Source organism: Podarcis bocagei (assembly GCF_964188305.1).
Source record: "Podarcis bocagei genome assembly, chromosome: 11".
In the NCBI taxonomy this organism is placed as follows: domain Eukaryota; kingdom Metazoa; phylum Chordata; class Lepidosauria; order Squamata; family Lacertidae; genus Podarcis; species Podarcis bocagei.
In genome coordinates, this window is record NC_138136.1 from 24,173,536 (window position 1) to 24,190,366 (window position 16,831).

Here is a 16,831-nt window from a genome sequence, read left to right on the forward strand (position 1 = left end):
CCACCTCTTTTTAATTTTATTTTTTTAATTGCTACCCACATACAGCTGAATGGGCACAAGTCAATAAATGTGTTTAAGTTGTGAGATGACTGTATTTTTATTTTGGATATGGCATTTGTTTTTGTTTCAAAAAAATACATATATTTGCTTCTAGCACTCAGAATAAGAGATCTGAAGGTGTGTGTGTTGTGATGAGAATACAGAAATAGACTTCATGGGGGCTTTCCTAGGTATAATTCAGCATCTTCATGAAGAATCTTGCAAAGCCAATTGCCACTTTTCTAGGTATGTGCCAAGTACTTACCAATATTTGCACCCTATTAGTGGCACTAAAGAGTAGACTGGTGTGGAAAATCTGAAACTGTCAAACTGTCAGACTATATGTCCATATAGTCTATGGAAAGATGAGGTGACATCAGAAAGCTTCTAGACACAATTCTGCAACTGCCAGACAGTGGGATGGAAAGGAATCACTGTTTGGCAGCTCAAAACTGTTTTTCTTTCAGCTTGGCGGGGCTGGGTTTTTCTCTTTTTTTCTTTTTAAGAGCTCTCCACAAGCCCAGGGCTCTCATTCAATTTTGGATCAAATATTTGCTTTACGTACAAGCCTCAAACCTCATTGTGCAGTTGTCTGAAACTATTTTGGATAAGCAAGCACAAGTCGCTTAAATCCCACTTGCCTCTTAATGACATGTAATATAGTGTAATGATATCGTGTCCACTCTCCCGCCAATATATTTCATTATACAAAAGAGTCATTGTTTGTTTTTGAACACAGCAGCAGCCTGAACAGATAATTTGCTTTTTTTAAAAAAAGCAACAAAAACACAACAATAACCAACATTGTAAAATGGACTCCTTATGCTTACTTTTTAAAGAACTTTCTTAGGCAGAAAATCATTTCTATCCCCTGAAATCAACAACAATAGGAAAATCAATGTTGTTATGACCATTAAAGTTAATTTTCACGTTTACTCTGTGCTGTGTTTCAAAATCCAATGCTGCAGCCAGCTCTGAAGCATTTAGAGGCCTATTGTGAGCTCAAGTACTTACAAGTTTATATCTTGTTTTTCCCCCACGGATCTTTTGTGCAGCTGAATGAGTATGTATTCTGCAAGACTTTCAGTCTTTTGTCAGCAGCATAGCAACCATCTCTGGGAAAGATGTAGACAAACACGTGGAAGGCTTTGAACTTCAAATATGGCTTCAGCAGTCCTTTTATTCCGACTGTGAATAAGAGCTGCATCTGTTCCTTTATATCGTGTATTCTCACATTGCAATCATATTGCATACTTACCTGGGAGTAAGCACCACTGAATAAAATGAGACATACTTCTGAGTAGACATGTATATGCCTACTTCATATTTGCGGTACGGAAGTGGGTTTATAGAAACTGATAGGACAATACTTTCAGGGCATTCTATTCATTACTTATGACTTGGTGCCAACTAAGTACAGGATTTAACCTGCTCTCCAAAATTCTCCTGTTATTAACTTTTCTATTTCTTACTATCCTGTTAGCTGGGAACACAAATTTATGTTGAAGGTGCAGGATGTAAATCAACTAGTGTTGCCATATTTCTAGAAGCAGAATTCAGGACACAAAAGTTGTCAAGTCTTTCTTTGGGAACTCAAAGTTGTTGAGGCCATCATAAAACATCCATATATAAAAATTTTAAAATATATACAAATAAACACCCATGTAAAATATGTAATAACAAGAATTTTCATTGTAGATTTTAGCCAATCAACTTCAAAATCCAGGACATTTTGCTGATTTTCCAAAATTCCTCTAGACGCTATTTTCGCTAGTTAAATCCTGGACACGCCCAGGAAATTCTGGACAAATGGCAACCCTAAAATAAACATTAAAGAGAATTCTATTGCCATTATGGCAATAGACCCACAGCTTGTTCGGCAGAATTGGAGAAGTATTCATCAACTTCAGGTACTACTGTTCTGGCACTGCTGATTTGTGGCTGGACTCTCTGCTTAGTGCTGTGATTCCTCTTAGGACGGAGAAAGATTTTGCTCGCCCACAGGGTGTGATCTGTGCCACAGTTGGCACTGTAGCAGCTATGTGTGACATGAACACAGTGCCAATTGCCTAGTGACAATCAGCTCCAGGTGGTGTCAGTGGCTTGACCTTAGATATCTCCAGGACACTCACTGTTTTGCCTTGGTAGAGAAGAATGTGTTTCTGATGCAGAGGCTGTGGTGCGAGCACAGCTCAAGTAGCATATGCAGTTTTCATTCATGCTGCCAGTACCAAAGTGGTTTATGCAGTTGTCCCATGTGTGATGATCATCCCCAACTCTGGCATTGAAATCTCCAAGCAGGAATAGGTGTTTGCAGGCTGGCAACCTCATTGATAGCCTTGGTATTCACCCCATGCCTAACTGCCTTATCACTTTACCCACTAAAGAGTGTTGACTCGTCCAGTAAGCAACTTGCCATCATTCCAGACCACTGGCCGTGCTGGCTGGGATGCTGTAGTCCAACAACATATAAAGGGCACCAGGTTGGGGAAGGCTGTGTTCTGTGGCACCTGCAAAGGAGGCCAGTGGAATGTTGATTAATTTATCTAGCTAAATATCTCTATCATATTTATTACTACCCTTCAATCCTGTTCCCAGGACAATTTAGATGACAGCAACACACAATTAAGCAACTTAAAAAATACAAAGAGATGTATTTACACAGATCTAATGCACCATAGAATCTAATGCGCACCTCAGTTTTGAAAACCTTGAAACCAAAAATGTATTTGCTGGTGAATGTAAATGCGCCATCAAATCTAATGCACATCCTAATTTTCATGACGTAATTGGGCCAAAATTTACATTCAAGAAAATATGGTATTTTGAGTTGTATGCACATTTGGCAACACCTAGATGGGTACCATGCTTCTGGAATCACAATGGATGGATCAGCCAATTTTCTCTCTGTGTTAGAATGGAGCAGACCTAGGACCGACTGCCTGCAAAACTGTTTCTTGCAGACTTTAAAACAACTGAAAAACCCTCTACATTTAAATTATATGCATCTTACACATCTACTTCCCCTAAAATATATATTATTATATACATGTTGTAAGAAGCACATTTTTGTCTACATTTTTTTGAATCAAAATTGAATTGCAAAATTAATAGCTATATTCTGAAATACACGTAAATCCGGGACTGATGAACTGGGCCGTTTCACTTTAAATTTCAGAGCAAACAATTTTCTTCCCCATCTCTGTTCAGGGGTTCCTTTGTGGATATATGTCATATCCTATATTTATCTGAGGGTTCTAACAATGTTAAGAAAGTCTGTTTTGCCAGGGGTAGTTATGGTGCTGAATGTAGTTACCTCTTTACCTAATAGGTGTGCTCTCCCGATATTAGATTTAATAACTTTCAACACTATTTATAGAGTACTATGTCTGATTAATTTGTATATTGTAATAGAGGTATAACCCCCATTTTGCTTCTGATACAAAAAGTATATGAGCCCCTAGATTTTAAGTATATATCTTCTATTGGAGCCAGCAGCGTTTAGAAACTCACATGTGCTTTTAGGATAATAGCTCTGGTTAGCAAGTTCTATCCTTCTAGGCCACTTTGCTAGGAAAGTCTAACAAGATGAGAATAATTTCCACTTTGCTGCAGAAGAATTCTGTAAGAGGCAGCACATTACCGATGCTTTTAATTTCCATTTGATTGCAATCATTTAGATAACTCTTCCAGAGATACCAGATGAGCCTGTGCTTTCCATTAAGACATATGTATGAAACTTATAATAGAAGTACAAGAAATCGCGTAACATATGTTCCCTTCATGTCCGAATGAAGGGTGGTTAATTCTAGTTGCTCTATATGAAAAATGTGACCTATTAATAACTATCGTAATGCATTGGCATTATAAGTTATTAATTGTAGAATGGGTGATGAAATTCCAGGCACATTAGCCCATTATGTTTTCTTCAAATCCATCAGTGTTTAAAGCATCCATCAATACTATCACATATAGAACAGCAGGGCTTTTGAATGCACACAAACAAGCTCAATAAATAATAACAGCAACTTGAATAAGCACAGCAAGTAACACTAACAACTCTGAAGGTAAGAAGGTAGTAGCTGCATGGGATTTTCCACCATATTACACAGAGTGCAATGATTATCTGCCTGCTAGACAGAAGTCATGGGTGTGGGCTTCATGCAATGAATTTCAATCCTAAAAAAGTTCAACAACTTTGGTCGGCCCCCACGGTCCTTCACTTCATCAAATCTGGCCCTCTTTGAAAAAAGTTTGGACACCACTGATTTAGGACAAAGTAGTTGACCTAGAGAACCTGAGGAAATGAGAGAGGTTGGTGGGTGAGGCCTTCAAGGAGGTTGTGATAGTGGTTTCCCTTTCTCAGGGTGAACATTCCTCTCCTATAATGGAGAATTAAGGTCTCTGGGAAGAAAATGTCATGCTGAGGAAGAGGGAAATGATCCCCTAGAATTGGGTAAACCGATGCCTTCTCACATCAAGGACATTGCTTTAGGTCAGTAGTTCCCAAACTCCCTGCTCTCTTCCTGACCTCTTGAAAATTTCTGAGGCTACTTAGTGGACCACTTAATGATTTTTCTGCTTCTTGTAGCAATTGTAATGTGCTGTGCAAGATGTAGTAAAAAAAAAATTCAATTGTATTCCTGTTGCTTCTTTTATTTCTTATATTGCATTTTATTGTTTTACCATCTGAATTCCATGTACAAGTTTTAAGAAGGTTAAAAATTGCAACCCTACCAAGTCAAAATGTTGCCAGCTGCCATCACACCTACCTATTTAAATAACCATTTCTTTCAGCAAAAAAAGTGGCAGTTGGCAAAGTCTTGGCCTCCACCTTGTATTTTGGTGATTTGAATACACATACACAACTGGTGTGAGATACTTGTACGGAGATAGCAGATACATTTGCATCAGAATCCGAAAAGAATTGTAGGAATCATCCCTGAATTCACAATTGTGATTAAGTATTTCATACTACCCTTCAATCACATTCCCAGGGCCACTTACAAAAAGGACAGAATCAGTTAAAAATGTAAACAGGCAGAAAAACCCACGCTGATCCACTGCGCAGTTCTTCAGTGGCATAGAGCCTTATAAACAAAAGGAGAATTAAAGAATTGTGGGTCTGTAGGAGTGCTAAGGATCATCTGCCCACCGCATTGAGGCAGGATTCTCTGTGCCAGACTCCCTGAAAAGGACAGTGGCTGTAATCCAAAAGAGACAGCAAGCCAACAGCAGGGAACAGGAATCAGCCAGGTACCCATTGCCAGAGCTGCCTGGGGAAAAGGAATAAGCCTTGTCCAGGGAGTCTTGCCATGTTCTCTGGGGGCAACATGAAAAATGCCAGCCATCTGACCTAGGGGGAAATTCTTTCTTCTCCCCAAATAGAGCAGCTATCCAAATCTTTACTAGGAGAGTCAAAGCCACCACAACTTATTCAAAGCATGGATTACTTCATTCTTTGTTTTATCTCAAGTCAGGGGTGGAAGCATACATAGCCTCTCTGGTGCCCTTGGCAAGGAGTTGTATCTGTGCCTTGCCCCATCCCTTGCCCTGTCAGAGCCACACTGGGCACTTCACTCACACTTCTAATAGTGTCACCGGTGGACCCGGGAGGTGGTCCCACTGAGCTGGCATGACGGCCCATGCCAGTGACCATATTCCTCTGCCGAGGCACCCAGAGAACCTCACCTGTGTTCTTCATCTGAGAGCAGCAGCAGAATGGCATGGTGAGCATGCCAGCCCCCGGGTGGGCTGCTAACCAGAGTGGAGAGGCATGATTTGTGAGCTCCCCTGGTCCTGTGCCTAAGGCTGGGGTCAACCTGGACAACCCCTAGATACACCCTTCGAAGTGTGTGGCTGGGTACTTAAAAAATAGGGGCCCAGCCCAATAGACCCAAGCATCCTTGCCAATTTATATGCATATATGTAAATTTTTGAAATATTTACTAGAATTTAGATTTCACAGAAGGCAGGTCAACTAATTTTCCCATCCCCAGAGCAACTCAGTCCCCCCCCATTCATATGCACCCCATCATCTAGTTCAGTGTTTCCCAACCTTTTTTGGGCAAAGGCACACTTGTTTCATGAAAAAAATCTCGAGGCACACCACAATTACAGCCCCATGACGTCAGCGTGCAGCGTCACGCCGGGAGGGACATGAATTGCTAGCAAATTACATAATCACCTCCTTGAGGGCTGGCTCATCTTCTCCGAAGGCAGAACCCCATTAATTAACAGCACAGACTCACACCATAGCCAAGACGAGGGGGGAAAACCTCAGTCATGCACAGTCATGCACATGTGGGGGCTAAATGAGGACGAAGACCAGGCAGAGAGCAGGGTTCAAATCACCCCACCTGGCCAGGACAATCCCTGGGTGCTCCCTTGGGCCACTCGCCTGACCCACCTCGCAGGGCTGTTGTTGCGAGGATAACACGGGGAGAACCACGCGCGCCCCCGGGAGCTCCTTGGAGGAGAAAGCGGGCGATGAATGCAATGCACGAAATATATGAGAGGCGACCAGGTTTTGCAGGTGAGGGGCCCCCGCCAGCCTCCACTTCCAACACCCGGCGCAACGACGCCGAAGTTTCCTCCCGGGCTCGGCTCGGGGAGCAGCGCTGCTCCCCCCCGGCTCCCCTTCACCCTCCCGGCTCTCTCTGCCGCCCACTGGGGACCCCCCTCACCTGCCAAGTCTGGAGCGCCGGTGGAAGTTGCATGCATGCATGCAGGGCGCCGCGTTGCCATTGCATTGCACTGCACTCCATGCAACGCCTGCACGCATGCATTGCCTTGCACGCCCACCAAGGGGTCTCCCCGCGGTCCGATGCGTCCCCTCCGGCGCGGATGCAGCATTGCAAAAATAAAAAAACCCCGACGCAGCCCTACCTGGGGGGCAGCCTCCGCCTCCGCCGCTCCGCCTCCGCGGGGATCCCCGGGCTCCATCCTGCCGCCCGATCTCCGCGGGGGCGCAGGCAGGCTGCGCGGGGTCTGCGCGGAAGAGCCCCTGCCCGCCCGGCCGCCGCTGCGCTCATTCCATGGCCGGGAGAAGAGCGCTTCAAACAAAACGCCCGGCCCGCCAGGCCACGTTGGGAAACGTAGTTCGCGCACCCCGCGCGGGCGTGGAGCCCAAGGGCAAGGGGACTACGGATCCCGGCAGCCCCTGCGCCGGGGACGGAGGGGGAGAGGCTGGGTGCAGGGATGGAGGGACGGGTGGGCGAGCGAGTGAGTGACAGCCGCCAAGCCTTGGCCGAGAGCCAGGAAGGGCCTCCCCGGAGGAGGAGGAGGAGGGAGGCGCAGAGCGGGAGGGAGGGAGGGAACTCCAGGGGTCATCTAGTGACGGCGCCCCAATCGAAAATTTGACTTTAAAAAAATAAATCTTTTTTTAATTTTTCCCGCGGCACACCAGGCAACATCTCGCGGCACACTAGTGTGCCGCGGAACAGTGGTTGGGAAACACTGATCTAGTTTTGTCCTTTTTAAAGTTTCATTCATCCTTTCTTTTTCTTTCTAAGAATTTTAATTAAAAATGCATTAAAATTGGTTACCTACAAATTCAATAAAACAGAAAACACAGCACAAATCCTTTGTTATATTTTTGTGGGCCACTTAAAGACCTTTCTGGCATTAACTGGTGTATAAATATATGAAATAAATAAATGAAGCCCCCAAACAGTGCCTGTCTGGCTTTCTGCTTCATCATCATCATCATACACACCAGGGCTAAAAAATATGAATGAAATCATGTTTGGCCTCTAATCATTTAGGGCTAATCCACACATTACATGCTGAGCTATGAAGGGAAAGGATGCAAAATAAGCACGGTGACTCTCCACAACTCCTGGAGGGAGTCATGATTGCTACAACTCCTTGTTGAGTATATATGCTATTCAGTGAGCCTCCAATGGGGTCAGGGAGGGGCAGATGCCCCCCTAAATCAATAAAAAACAATAAAAATGCATGACTTACTGAGGTTCTGCCTCCCCCAACAAAACTCCTGGCTACGCCCATGCTGCATAAAATACTCTGTGTAAAATGCAAAAGGACCATTTGGCTTTGAAAGACGACCTCCATGATGGTGCCCATGCCTTTAATGAGCACTTTCTCCTATTTTATCTGTAATTCCAAGACCATTTAAATCTGTCACGGCTTCCTCCAGACTAATGCTTCCTGTTTGTGCCATATTCTAATAGACATTAGTTAAGCCATTTCCTTTGCTTCTTAAATGGTTCTTAAGATACGATGTTAATGAACAGTATAGATAGCTAAACATCTGGGTACCAGTTCAAAGAGTTCTGGCAATTACTTCTAAACTGTTGAAAGCTCTTGCTTCGAAGACGCAATTTATTGAAATGATCTGGAGTTGTAAAAGTTCATTTTTTGTAAAGAAAAGATATAGAAAGCTATTTACCAAATTAAATGTACCTTTCCAATCCAGTGATGCTGCAGAGAGCAGTTCTTCTTTATGAAAAATTACTATGAGTAGCTTTAGGATCATATTAACGGCAAAAATGAATCATATATAAAAAGCAATTTCTTACCAAGGACCGGCTATAAAATATGTGCCTTTGGCTTTTTGTTTACCCTTTGAACTGAATGCAGTGCTATTGCTGACTGATCTAGTTACCTTGAGACATGGTTTTGTGCCCATCAGATTTTCATGCAATTATCTTTTTAGACTGAGTAGCAACATAAATCATCTTCATTTTGTGTGAGATGTTGACATTTATTGATTTAATGTTCTCAAGAAACCTTTCAGGGAAACACAAAAATCAAATGGCTAGATATTAAGAGATAACATCTTAACAAAAATGGATAAGTAGTTGTTAGAAGGTTTGTCAGAGCGTAATAAGGCCAACTGTTCCAAAGATACATGGCATCATTGTTGTGACAATTCTTCTTATTGTTTTCTCGGGAAGTTCTCTGTGATGAATTTGTATGTAGAAATTGAACCAAACATTAAGAAACAGCCCACAGTAAGCATTTTAAGGTAGAACGAGCTACCCATGATTAGTAGTGGCAAGATTCAGCACTTGGTTTGCAGTCTGAGAAATGTCTTTTAGCCAATTGATGAGGTCTTCAAATTTCTGTTCAAATGGTGCCAATGTGGTGGTCTAAATGCCTTTAAGGCTTGGTGAATTCTGTCAATGTAGACATCCAATTCTCTATTGGCCCCCCATAACCGCTGCCACTGTCACACCTTTTTGCAGGTGAGCATTGACTTTAGACATATCGGTGCCTAAGACCTCATCTGAGTCCCCAGATAATGAGCCTTCAATTTGCTCTTTTAGATCTAGACACTGAGGAGTTGCTTTTAGATCAATGAAATACTTGAATCATTACTGTTACCCGTATGTATAGAAAGCCTATGGTTCTCCCTCCATGAGATTTTGGCCACACCATGCTCCCTGAGTCTCAAACCAAGTCTCAAACTTCTGGGTTGAGACTTGATTTTTTTATTATTATTATTATCCTTGTAGCACATAATTTATTTTAAACACTGTACAAATAAATGGCAAAATAATAATAATAATCACCAGATCCCATGTCTAGAATCCACAGTGATAATTCTCCTCATTGGCCTTCTTAAGGCTATTTACTCAGTTTGGATAATGACAGCATTGCATTGTGGGCCTTACCCATTAAACAGTTATTAGGGTAAAGAAATGAAAATGAAGTCTCTCTTATTTAAAGAGAATTCTCTTACATGCTTAGGGCACTTTGCAATGAGGCAAAAACCACTCTGCTAACCAATAAGTAGTGTATTTTTCTGTGTATAAGACTACGTAGATATTTCCCCCAATTTTTTAAAGTTTAAAATTGGAGGTCGTCTTAGACACGGAATGTTGCGATTAATTATTTCTTAATTTTGGGCTCAAAAAATAGGGGTTGTCTTATACACAGAAAAATATGGTATATTGGTATTATGAATGATTATATTGTCTTGTGTGGAATTGTTTTAAAGGCCTTAAAAAAACAACAACCAATCATAAGGGGCAACGGAGACAAATAACAAAGAGTATATGACCTATGCGAACCTGGTAGGTTTGATTTTGCTGAAGTGAACCTGAACTTGTAGCCTGATATTCGAGGGCAGGAAGTACAGTCACTGCTGGAATTGTGCTGGCGACTCTTGGGGCTTGGCCTCTGTAGCTGCATGGAGTGACACAGCAACACCAGAGAAAGTTTTCCTTATCTTCCCAGGGTGTAAGCCATGCTCCACAGAAACTGCATGCTGCGTATCCATCAACTTGTATTCATTAGTTACTGCGAAGAATTCTAAGTCTTTGTTACACATCCGATGTCACAATCAAGCATAAGACCTGCCAAGCTCACCAGTTTCCTATTAGCTCTCCCCCAAACCACAGTAATTCTGAGCACATCATTTTAACACAGCAGGAAGAAGGAAATTGGATTTCTATTATGCTCCTTGCCAAAGACATACAGACAATTCACCTCTTTGCACGTGGAGTCACTATATGGGAGATGAATTGCATTAAAGCTGAGTTCATAAAGGACACCCTAGATTACAGCTCCATATTTAAATTCAAAACTCCAAGACATCAAATGACTGGAAGAAGCACAATCTGGACATCTGAGACAATTATTTAGGTGATATTTAAGCATGTAGTGAATAAAATAAGGCAATCGTATTTCTTCTGTCGAATTCTTTTGCGCTGAAAGCTTAAATATATGTTACAACATCAAGAGGTAGCAACATATATTAATGTTCCGTGGCAATTAAAACTTTGGGCAAGAACAATCTTCTGGCAGAAAGAACAATTTCCAGCATGTTTCAGGGTGCTTTCTCATGCATTCTTGGAAAACTGCATCAAGCAACATCCCTTGCGCTCCTGGATTGTATGGACTAGTGTTGAGCTGAAGGAGGGGGTGTTTTTCTGAAATATACTCGGAGTTGAGTGTTGAGTTCATGCTCTTTATTCAACTCATAGTAGTGAGGAATAGAAGTGCCCCCAAAATATCTGCTTTATATACATTATTTACACAATGGGCCGCACATGATTGGCTAATTCTGGATTCTCCTGTAGGCCAATCAGGTTGCAGATTCACTTCCACCTGGAGCTGGATTGGTTGGCTCCTGCGGACCAATCATACTGCTGTATTGTTTTAGGATCAATCAGACTGCCTTCTGGACCCTATTGTTCTAAGACCAATCAGACTGCTGCATTCTGAATCCTATTGTTCTAGGACCAATCAGACTGCTGCCTTTTGGATCCTATTCAACTCAGTACATAACATTTTCATAAGCCTTTTTGTCGCTATATTGGAGGGGATGAACTGTTTCTACAGTGGGAATGTGCTTTCCCCAAAAAACACAGCTGTCTGGGCACACCCATTTCTCCCACTCAGGTAGTGTTGACATATGATTATTTTGGAAATGAATGTGCATAGCAGCCTTCCCCATGGGGCTGATGGGAGTTCTGGCCCAAAAGATCAGGAGGGCAACAGGTTAGGGAAGGCTGGCATTATTGGACCCAACTCCTAGAGACCAAGTCCCCCCTCCCATAGAATACTTGAGGGGGCCACCCCACCCCCAATGATGGGCATTGCCATTCAAATTGTGACTGTGCACAGTGTCTTGTTATCAGTTACGGTATGTGGGATGGGGCTTACCTGCCCCCCAATATTTTATTCAAGTTGGCACTCTTGGCTGGCACATATTCTCTTTCACTCAAATACTTGTATATGTATGCAGTCATCCAGTATACAGATTCAAAGTAACATGTTAACAAACCTTATGTGACATATCTAATGGGAAGCAATGTGCTTTTATCCTTCTTCATTTTAAAAGCCAACATAATTGAGCATAGACAAGAAAATATTGGCAGTTTTTCTGTGGTATGGAAGCTTTGGAAGTCTGCGTAATGTAACACGGCAGGGAGGCTGAAGTAATATTTATCCTTGAGCTTTCTTCTATTTATAATACTTAATTTGCCTAGATTATTATTATGATCGTCAAATCAATTTCTGAAAGTGTGGCATTGGACAATCATTATAACATCAAGAAAACCTTGAGTCTTTCTTTCCACTGGGGGCTGATCCAAACCTGAAAGCAGTTCCATTAGTAGGTAGTAATTCCAACAAGCTTTAGAGTCTCTGAATTTTCTCGTGCTGCAGTTTCCTGCATAATTATTGTCTCTTATTCGGGGCATAATAAATATGTGTTTCAGAGAATTGTTTGGTATCTATAAAGCTATTAAGAGTTTCTGTCCACTTTACAACTGTACTTGTGTAGAGGCTTAACAGCAGAACTGGAGATCAGATTGGACATTAGAGCTAATAGATTCTGGATTTATGGATATAGAACTTGTGATGGTGAAGCACACTTAACTGAAATTTACTTAGTGTCCAATTGCAAGTCTCTTGACTTTCCAGCTTTCTTCCAGTGCCTTGATAAACCATCTTACTTATTGTCGATACGTTGAGAACATACATAGTTAGAAATATAATGGGCTAGCTTTATTCTCAATGAGGGGGAAAGAGTGTGTTTTCAAAAATAAAAAATAGTTCATATTTGTAAAAAATCAGAACAGGATGAAGGAGTGAAAAGGCGCTGATCTGCCCTCATTCCTGCCCTGTTGGCAAGAGCCATGCAAGACTTTGAATGAGGTGGTCTCTCCTTCTCTCCTTCTCACTTTTAAGATTGCATCATTACTGTAGTATCCTGGTTTTTATATTTCTCTTGCTAACCCCAAACTCAGAACCAAGCACTCGACTTTTCTGTATTACTGAACATCAGACAAACCAACAACAACAAAGAAATCAAAGTATACGTTTGGTAACTTCTTGTTTTCTACTGTTCTGAGCAAGTGTACTTTTTGTCAGGCAAAGTTTATATTTATTTATTTTGGACAGAAGGCCATTTATTATTTACAGATGTTTTTCTCTGCTGTGCCTGTTGCCCTTGATAGAGAAAATCATTCCAAGAGGAAGGAAATAAATAAATAAGAACAAACTGATTAGGAAGGATTGGAGGAAGCATCCTAAAAGGACACTTTGATAACTTGCTAAAGGCTCGGCGACTATAATCTTGTGGCTGCCCTGCTTCTCCATTTATTTTTATTCTCATTTTCTTTCTTTCTCTTTCTGTCCAGAGGAAGGTTATATTTTTCTATAATTATCAGAAGCAAACTTTTCGCTGACAGCACATGCAATGATTAATCACACATTTTTATTACGGCAGAGGTTTCTTTTTTTCTTTTTTCACATCCTGTTTTTCTATATATCCTTTAATTCTCTGTGTCTTGTACAGGCAGCATGAAGTAGTTTGCAGCAGAGGGAAAGAAAGAAAGAAAGAAAGAAAGAAAGAAAGAAAGAAAGAAAGAAAGAGCACAATTCATTTTCTATGAGTATGAAGGGGGGGGAGAGAGAAAGAGACACTTAGATCATTTGGTGGTGATTTTGAGGTCTATCTCCTTCCCTTAATGTGGATGTGTAATCCCTGTTAAAATGAAAAGAAGCCCATCTAAAGAACAGAAAATGATGCCTTGTGTACACAAGAGAAAACCAAATTCTTACCTTCTCCTTCCAAAAAGCTCAAATGCTGAGTGAGTCACTTGAATCATTAAAACTGAAGCCATCAATATAGACTGGAAATATAAAGACAAGTGGTGATTCAGGGCATGGAGGACAGCAGTCAGTGTCAAGCCAGCTGCCAGGAGCTGAGGTTTAGGATGGATTTGGCAATGACCCTTTTGGTATGACTCTCTGCCATACCCTTTAAATCAAAACAAAATGTCAATAGCCAAGATGGTCTGGTTGTGCAACCAAAATGGCAACTAGTGATTAGTGGGTGATTCAGTGCTCTCACTCATGGATAGCATTTATTTCAAAAGAACCACAGTACATGAAAAATGCTGAATGTGATCATAGACCACAGACCTGATCCTTCAGCCTTTTCTGCTACAAGTGGTCCCCTGCTGTGAACCTGAAGCGTGTGGAATGAATCTCTTGTGGAAATTAAGATTACTGACAGGAGGAGTCAGGATGACAAGGCCAAGACTGCAGTCAAAAATGGTTTCTCTATTATTTGACCACATTCCCAAAGATTATGGGTTTGAATCTCAGACTGGAATAAGCAGCTCCAAGCTGTTAAAAGAAATATGGCTCGTTGAACTGAGGAAGAGAGTCCTGAAATAGCACTGCTAGACCATATTCTGTACTGCCAAGGAGGAAAAGAAAAAACACAGCCTCAACTGCTCTAACAAAAACTTGAAGTAGGTTTTGGTGTGATACGGTTGAACGATTAACTGGTTTGACTAATCAACTAAACACTGAATTGTGGATTAATTTCTCCTTATGTTCTCTATTATAGTAAATGAGGCCAACTTAAAAAAACAACAACTCTGCCACTGGGGCGTTGCTGAGATGCAGACCCAAGGGATGTACAAATTTGCTCTTCTCTGTGCCATATTCAATAAAGAGGAAACTAAAAGACTTTCCCATTTCTAGATATTACTATTGCTCCCCTTCTAACAGTAAGACTCACTGGCAACTGAAACACATGATGGAAGTGCATTTTTTTTAATAGTTGGCTCTCCTAGCATGGTGATGGATTTTGAACTTGTTTTGCTTAAAGTCATCTCCATCTGTTACTGTAAGAAACACTCCATATTCACAAATTAGATAAAGGTTAAAGTGTATTTTCCCTCCAAATAACAAATACATTTTTGTTGTTTATTAAGCTGTATGGCAGTTAAAATAAATGGTCCTTTCTAAGAATCTTCAAAAACCTATCTTTGTTGAAGGTTTTATAATGCTTTGTGATGCTTAAACATATTAGACTTGATCTGAAGGTGTCCTTCTGTTTGCCAAAAAAAGTGGTGAAGTGTAAACAATTTTCTGTTTGAATATTCAGCCCCTCTCAGTTTATACTTTCCTGGGAAGGCTCAGTGAATATTAAACCAGCTTATAATGCAATGCTGTACATGTACCCTCAGAAGTAAACCTTGTGGAATTCAGTACTCCTGGGTTACTCTGGGTAAGAATGTAGCCTTAATTCTGTATTGTGGATATGTCCCTTGAATTTTGCAGGCTAAGATAGAAAAGTCAAGGCAAATATTCAAAATTCGTAAAGCCTTATTACCAGAGGCTATACATGAATGCACACAATGAGTCACCCTGAGGGATTGCTGGAGGGAGTTTTCAACTGTATGATGGCGTGTGACATCTTTCCCCTATCCATTGCATGAAAAGAAATAGGAGTGAAAATGCTAATTGCCATCCAATTTATAACTGTAAGATAAGAGGGTAGCAAATGACATCTATATGGGGAAAGTTGATGATGATGTTGATACTACAAAACAATAAATAGTGTCTGCATCCTAAAATGTTTACAATTTGAACTGAAAACAGACTTGAGGTGTTTTGGACATCATCCTATGGTCCATGGAAGGGTGTGCCAACTCCCAAGGGTCATACAATAAGGAGGAGGAGGAGGAGTTTGGACTTGATATCCTGCCTTTCCCTCCCCTTAAGGAGTCTCAAAGCGGCTAACAATCTCCTTTCCCTTCCTGCCCCACAACAAACACTCTGTGAGGTAAGTGAGGCTGAGAAGTGTGACTAGCCCAAGGTCACCCAGCAGCTGCATGTGGAGGAGCAGGGAAGCGAACCCGGTTCAGCAGATTACGTGTCCACCGCTCTTAACCACTATACCATGATGGAGAACATCCTTCCTGGGAACACAGAGGAAGGAGACCACCACTGCCTCAGTACCTGTCAGGGATTACGTTGAGGAGGGCTGCACTGAGGAGGAATGGTGGGAGCCTCCCCCTCCCCCTACTGCTGATCAGGATCCTGAATCTTCCCAGGAGCAGTGGGACAGTATAGATTTGGAACAGTGGTTTGCCGAGGGACATAGTTCAGAAGACAGAAGTTGGGAAGAACTGGGTGGTGAACAGCTAGAAGAAGAAGAACTGGGATAGAGAGTTAAGAGACTCTCTCTCGCTGGAAAGCGTACATCTGCCCAGCCCAAGGTCACAATGAGCAGATAAGGTGGCAGTGCAGAAAGCAAAGTGGTTGCGAGATCAAGTGGCAAGATGCGGTAGTGAAGTGGGTGACTAGGGAGGAAGTGGGTGGAACCCTTAATTGGGAGCACCTTTATTCCTAGGAATGGATTCTTTGTTCTCTTGCTGTGATAATTAAAAATTCTAACTGGTAAGAGATTCCTTTTGCTTTGTTCTGCTTATCTACTGTCGGGGGGGGGGGAGAGTCCCTGAAGCCTGACAGCACCTTCTGTGGTATTGGTAAAGGAGCGGAAGCTGGAGATGCGTTTGGATGTTTTGTTTTTTTGGATCTGCTTGATCCAAAGCTCTTCTATTCTCTTGACACACCTCTGAAATGGGGAGAAAGTACATTAGTCCTGGATTTGATATACTAACAATTCTGGGAAGGATTCCAGAAGAGAGAGGGAGGTAGGGGAGCAAAAACTACCTCAAGGCCTGCTCTAGCTCCACTTTCCCAATTCCTCTGAGGGTGATCCATCAACTGCCCTGTGGTCAAGTGATCTTGGTGTGTTTCTAATGTATTGTTTGTTCTATTTTTTACTATGTGTAACTGAATGCTCCTTGCGAGCCACCTTGGCATGATTTATATCCTGAAATGCCAAGTATAAATACTTGTGATAAATAAATAAATTGCAGCCATGGAGGATCTGAAAAGAAAAGAAAGCAAAAATAGCCAATGTAGTGAAAGCAAACAAGAGATCATTGCCCTCTTCGGGATTTTGCCCTGCTACTATTGGACTGAGGGGGCTTTCAGTTTGGAGGTTCTT

At 41.7% G+C, this 16,831-nt stretch overlaps 1 long non-coding RNA gene across 1 annotated transcript; it reads right to left on the reverse strand.

Moving 5' to 3' along the window:
- Positions 1–1,713: 1,713 nt before the first annotated feature.
- LOC308597847 lies at positions 1,714–10,307 on the reverse strand. The gene is made up of 2 exons (XR_014013198.1): positions 10,077–10,307; positions 1,714–2,549 (listed from the first exon to the last, which is right to left on the reverse strand). It is a non-coding gene; the product is annotated as an uncharacterized lncRNA (long non-coding RNA).
- Positions 10,308–16,831: the final 6,524 nt, after the last annotated feature.